The sequence below is a fragment of the Eurosta solidaginis genome, unplaced genomic scaffold, assembly GCF_040869045.1.
Source record: "Eurosta solidaginis isolate ZX-2024a unplaced genomic scaffold, ASM4086904v1 ctg00000492.1, whole genome shotgun sequence".
NCBI lineage: Eukaryota > Metazoa > Arthropoda > Insecta > Diptera > Tephritidae > Eurosta > Eurosta solidaginis.
The window spans coordinates 111425-118388 of record NW_027136943.1 but is presented as its reverse complement, the minus strand read 5'-3'; positions in this window follow the sequence as shown (position 1 = coordinate 118388).

Here is a 6964-nt window from a genome sequence, read left to right as displayed (position 1 = left end):
AAAAATTAAAAAAAGGCCATAATTCTATACCAAATACGAAAGAAGGTATGAAACATGGTAATAGGATTGGTTTATTGACGCAAGATATAACTTTAGAATAAAACTTTGTAAAATGGGTGTGACACCATACCTTTAATTTGATACCCGTATCGTACAAACACATTTTAGAGTCACCCGTGGTCCACCTTTATGGCGATATTTCGAAACGGCGTCCACCTATAGAACTAAGGCCCACTCCCTTTTAAAATACTCATTAACACCATTCGTTTGATGCCCATATTGTACAAACAAATTCTAGGGTCACCCCTGGTTCACTTTTATGGCGATATCTCGAAACGGCGTCCACCTATGGGACTAAGGATTACTCCCTTTTAAAATACTCATTAACTCCTTTCATTTGATACCCATATCGTACAAACATATTCTAAAGTCACCCCTGGTCCACCTTTATGGCGATATCTCGAAAAGGCGAACACCTATAGAACTAAGGCCCACTCCCTTTTAAAATACTCATTAACACCATTCGTTTGATGCCCATATTGTACAGACAAATTCTAGGGTCACCCCTGGTCCACTTTTATGGCGATATCTCGAAACGGCGTCCACCTATGGGACTAAGGATTATTCCCTTTTAAAATACTTATTAACACCTTTCTTTTGATACTCATATCGTACAAACGCATTCTATAGTCACCCCTGGTCCACCTTTATGGCGATATCTCGAAAGGGCGACCACCTATACAACAACCACCCTTTTAAAACCCTCATTAATACCTTTAATTTGATACACATATCGTACAAACGCATTCTAGAGTCACCCCTGGTCCACCTTTTTGGCGATATCTCGAAAAGGCGACCACCTATACAACAACCACCACTCCCTTTTAAAACCCTCATTAATACCTTTAATTTGATACACATATCGTACAAACACATTCTAGAGTCACCCCTGGTCCACTTTTATCGCGATATCTCGAAACGGCATCCACCTGTGGAACTAAGGATTACTCCCTTTTAAAATACTCATTAACACCTTTAATTTCATACCCATATCGTACAAACGCATTCTAGAGTCACCCCTGGTCCACCTTTATGGCGATATCTCGAAAAGGCGACCACCTATACAACAACCACCACTCCCTTTTAAAACCCTCATTAATACCTTTAATTTGATACACATATCGTACAAACGCATTCTAGAGTCACCCCTGGTCCACCTTTTTGGCGATATCTCGAAAAGGCGACCACCTATACAACAACCACCACTCCCTTTTAAAACCCTCATTAATACCTTTAATTTGATACACATATCGTACAAACACATTCTAGAGTCAACCCTGGTCCACTTTTATGGCGATATTTCGAAACGGCATCCACCTATAGAACTAAGACCCACTCCCTTTTAAAATACTCATTAACACCATTCGTTTGATGCCCATATTGTACAGACAAATTCTAGAGTCAACCCTGATCCACCTTTATGGCGATATCCCTAAATGGCGTCCACCTATAGAACTATGGCCCACTCATTCATAAATACTCTTTAATGCCTTTCATTTGATACACATGTCATACAAACACATTCCAGGGTTTCCCTCGGTTCATTTTCCTTCATCGTTATTTTCCCTTAAGTTGTCACCATAACTCTCAACTGAGTATGTAATGTTCGGTTACACCCGAACTTAACCTTCCTTACTTGTTCTTACTTATTTTTCGCTCCATCTATACCTATATCTCCATCTTCGTCTAACTCTATCTCTTTCTCCTTCCCCAGTTCAAGTCCCAGTCCCAGTCCCAGTCCTAGTCCCAGTCCCAGTCTCAGTCTCAGTCCCAGTCCCATTCCCAGTCCCAGTGCCAATCCTAGTCCCAGTAAAAATCCCAGCCCCATCCCTGGTCCCAGTCCCAGTCCCAGTCACGGTCGGTCCCTGCTCCATTTTCCGGCAAAAAGTGTCGTTGATAGTTATCTTGGCAAAGAGGTAATTTTATACCAAATTTTAAACAAATCGAAACATAAATAGAATTTGATCGAATTGATCGGTCCCTGATCCCCTATCCGAAAAAAGTATCCGAAATAAATACTAAGCTAGGTAAAAGGCTGCTTACATATATACCAAATTTCAGACAAATCGAACCGTTAGTAGAATTTGGTCCACTTCTCGGAAAGAAACTTCATAGGAACACGCTCCTATCCGTCAAGTCGGATCAAATTGCATACGGTGTTCAAATTCGATTGAAGTAAGGTAAATATATTAGGAGTCCATCACGGACAGACAGCTTGACACGAAATTTATATAAATTAAGATTTTTCCTTAAATGATTTTTACCAGATTTTACACGAAAACGAGTTTTATCTGTTGTATTATTTCCACAGATTTCGCCGGTCATTTTTGATTCGCAATAGATGAATCCACTCGGCAGCGCCAAGTATCCTGACTTTCATAGGGGTTGCTGTCTCCGCTTAACCAACTCTTCGCCACCATATATAGATAGTCCATTGAATTGATTTTCCGTCATCCATTATTAAATTCGGTTTGGCGATAAACCAGTTTCGGCGTTGTGCCATCATCGGTGTCATTTTTCGTTTGAAGATATTCATCATTTAATCACCCTCTCGTAAAATCAACAAAACAACGAATCAGTACATGAGAAGCTTTGTCTGTTTTCGAATTTTTTGTTATAATTTTCAGGTGCCATTCATGCTGTCTAATAGCTTAAGTTCTGAGCACTCACTATTTTCAGCCAATAATTTTTCTTCCTGGAAAGGTACCTCGCTTCACTTCTCATTTCGTTGTTCTTTTCGTGCTAATCGGACGCGGATTTTGGCTGTGATGATGATTCGAGTCGAATTGGGACCTAGGATCGTGCGCACTTCTTAAATCCTTATTCTTCGATTTAAGATCAGCCATTAAACCTGAGATATCTTTTTCTGCTTAAACCTGCTCATGCTGGATATAATTCTTTCTTTAGTTACCGGCAAAGTCGGTCAGCTTCAATGTATTACGTGAAGTTTCATTTCCATTGCTAAGCCTTCCAGTTGAGGTGCCAAATATACCTTTGTTTTCTCTTTGATATTTAGGCTGTCTAATGCTATTCCTTTCATGTGGCCTTAAAGTCCCTTCTTACCGCTTCCTTTTATCTCCTCCAACTTATCCGCAAAAAAGTGATTGCAAGGTTAGTGTTCACAACTTAAAGTTTTTGTACCAACTAAATTAAATGCTGAAAATGCTACATTTAATAAAAGTCTTACATAATTTCATTTTTATACCCAGCTGCACTTGTACGCACTTTGGATAACGGTTGGTTATACAGGTATGAAGAAATCGAGATAGATATAAACTTCCACACGTCAAAATCATGTCCGTCCGTCCGTCTGTCGGTCCATCAACACGATAACTTGAGCAAGCATTGATATATCTTCACCAAATTTAGTATACGGGCTTATCTGGATGCAGATTGATATTGAAAATGAGCGAAATCAGCCGAAAACCACGCCCACTATTTCTATATCAAAAAATTTGAGAAATGGAAAAATGTGATAATTCAAAAACAAATACCGCTAGGCTAAAGAAATTTGATAGGTGGATTGGATTTACTACAAATCCAAAAAAAATTTAAATATGGGCGTGGCACCACCATTTAGAAAAAGAAAATTTTTAAGTTAAACAAGCCATAAATGAAAAGTTGTTAAAGATATTACATTCAAATTTGGTAGAGACGTGAAAATAATCAATATCGCTTAAAAGCCACGCCCACTTTTCCTAAAGGTCCAACCTTAACAAAGTTTGAAAGAACTCTATGGTATTTAACTACATTTGATTGATGTTATACCTCAGTACTGGTATGGTTGTGCTAAGAATAGACCTTAAACAAATTTTGAAAATGGGTGTGATACGTCTCTTTTTTGTTATTATTACAACACTATTAACCAAACAAAGCAAACAGCAACAGCGTTTCAAATGCACAGCTGGGTTTATAATGTTCGGTTTCATCCGAACTCAGACTTTCTTACTTCTTATATCTATGATTGTACGCATCTAACGGTTACTTGTTGTGACAGTTCCTAACAGCTTAATTGGATGATTTAGGTGGATCGATGACAACGAGAATGATTACAACGGCAACTAAAGAAACCGTTCAAATACAGCGTGAGCCAAAGAAAGATATTGTTGATACTTGCTGCAGCGATCAAAGAAAAACATTTCTCTAAGGCCGGCTTTTACAGTGCGAGTTTAAGCTACAGTTAAAGTTGACTATAATTTAACCCTGCAACCTCGGCCGCTTAAGCTGAGATGAGCAGCAAAATTTTATGTTATCGAACAAAGTGGCAAGGTTAAACTCTAGTCAACTTTAACTCTAGTCAACTTTAACTAGAGTTTCAACTCGCATTAAAAACCAAGCATAAGTATTTTAAGCTCAAAACTACGAAGACAATTGGCGTATTCACGTTACCTTAGTAATCAGCTTATCTGCTAGTGGAGTAATATTGTGTGCCACAAAAAATTATAAAGCAGATAAATTGATAACGAGATAAACGTCATCTCATATCTCAAATTTCATAAAATTACTAGCTTTACCAGATAAGCAAATTTTTGATTTTCCAACTCTAGAGCAAGCAACATATAGCTAGTCATGGAAAAAGCACGGACTCTCTAAATTTGGGCATGCAATAGTAAGCGATTGTCCTTGTGCTTGCAAAAGCAAGGCGTAAAGTTAACTGTAAGCGCTTAAAATTGAATGGAAAATCTGTAGGAATGATTGGGATCCGTGGTATGATCACATATTCACTTTTACTTTTATCGCTGATGATTGTTGCTTCGATTAAATTCGTTATTAACTTCCAAACGCAAAGTCCATTTGCACAATTTTGGTGGGTTTAAATTCCGATGAAGCATGATTGGTGAGCCAATTTTCAAAGTTGATATATGCGCAGGCATTCCAGGTGGTTCTAAAGAGTTTAGAAATTCAATTGGATAATTCACAATTTTATCTTCATCTGTAACTGTGTCGATCGATTTATATTTCGTCGCTTCACCAGGAAATTGGTTTTGAATGCGATCATTGATGTTGATAACATGATCATTTTTGGGAGCGAAGATAGTTCGTTCGCATAGCCAAAAAAAAAAAAAAAAATTAAATTTAAAATTCTTAATTCTGAAATATGAAAAGCTTTCGTCTTGATCGAAGGAACCTACAGCCAAAATTTGGTGATGATTGATGTATGGGAAACACGTTTTCATAGGGAACACACATACAGAACTTGATTTTTATATATAGATAGATGTAGATAGACTGAAGCTAACCAATTTTTTTAACGGATTTTAAGATTACGTCCAAAAGGCATAACAGCCAAACTCAACAATGCAGTAAAATTTGAGGTGTTAAAATAACTCAAGTTTGTACGGCAGCCATAGTTTTGAAAAATCCCGTTTGAAGGGAAGGTACCACGCCCCTTTTTCCCATTCCACATTTTACTGGATGTGTTACGACATCGTCATATAGCTCCTTACCACTTTTCATTATCCTACCATCACTATATCAAGAGATATGTAGTATGATATATTCCATTTGGATTTGAGGTGCCACGCCCCGTTTTCCCAATCCCACATTTTCTTTGTGGTGTTAGCGATTGACCTCATATAACTCCTTACTGAATTTCAATGTTCTGGCTTGTATACCTTCAAAGTTATGCAGTACCAAAGGTACCATTTGTATGGCAGGTGCCACGCCCCTTTTATATATCGAAATTATTTTTAGCCTAAAACGTTACCGTTGATTGAAGGAACCTATAACCAAAATTTGGCGATGATTGAAGTGTGGGAAACACGTTTCCATAGGGAACATACACACATACACAGAATTTGATTTTTATATTCTTATGGCTAAACCGATTTGGGATTTCAAAATCAACTAACCATCATCTCTCCTTTCTGATGTTTCTTAAAAATTTCATGGCAATCTTTCTATCCGTTCCCGAGTTATGGAGTGACAATCAAAATGTACACTTCTTTATATATATATAGATGAAAGTTAGCTTAATGCAGATCTCAGTGATATCTTACAATTTTTCTCTTTACACACGAACAATTACTCTGAGATATTAGTTTGCAGAAAATTATTACTTCGCATTTTCCCACAATCTTTTTATCTGAATTTCATTACAAAACACCCTATATTACTTACCCGCTTTTTTTAACAATTCATTTTACATTTAACAACAATCCAACTTAATTGGACTAGGATATAAATCATTTTACAGCTGATCATTATCGACAGCACGCACGCGCATTTTTAACGACAACAGGAATAGCACCAGCACAAGCGTCTATATGTCACATGATCATACATGTGTACTTGTGTATTACTGTAATTATATGTGCGGTAACAACATAAAAGTGAATGCGTTAACCGTTAACAGAAAAAGCGAGGAAAACAGAAAAGTGGAGTAAGTGCATGAAATACTAGCAGCGAACACACAGGATTTAAAAAAAAAGCTTGAAAAAGGGTTTTTAAAAATTACAACCTTCGCTTGAGCGAATTGCCCTGCAACATAAGAAGAAAAGTCTAAATAAAACATCGACTATTGTTAAATTTTGAAATAATTCGTAAAGAAAGTGCAAAGAAACATCTAAAATTGGATTTAGAGAAATTTAGATATGATTCATATATTGTGTCTTACAGGTTATGAAAATTGATATAGATCTGAGTAAGTTGAACGAATTTGGGACATGTTTTTTATTCTCCTGTTTTAGGAAATCTAATTTTTTTCAGTGCATTTAAATTAAACCACAGCTGTGACACTGGGTAAGCTCATATGAGAGTGAAATAAGATGGTCCGGCCCACATAGTACCTCTATTTGAAAGCAGAGGAAGAAGGCCCCCACTCCACTGGGAATACCAGGTGAAAAACGATTAAAGTTCCACTGGTATTTCCCGCTGGCGCAAGTAAAGTATAATTTTGAGTTAA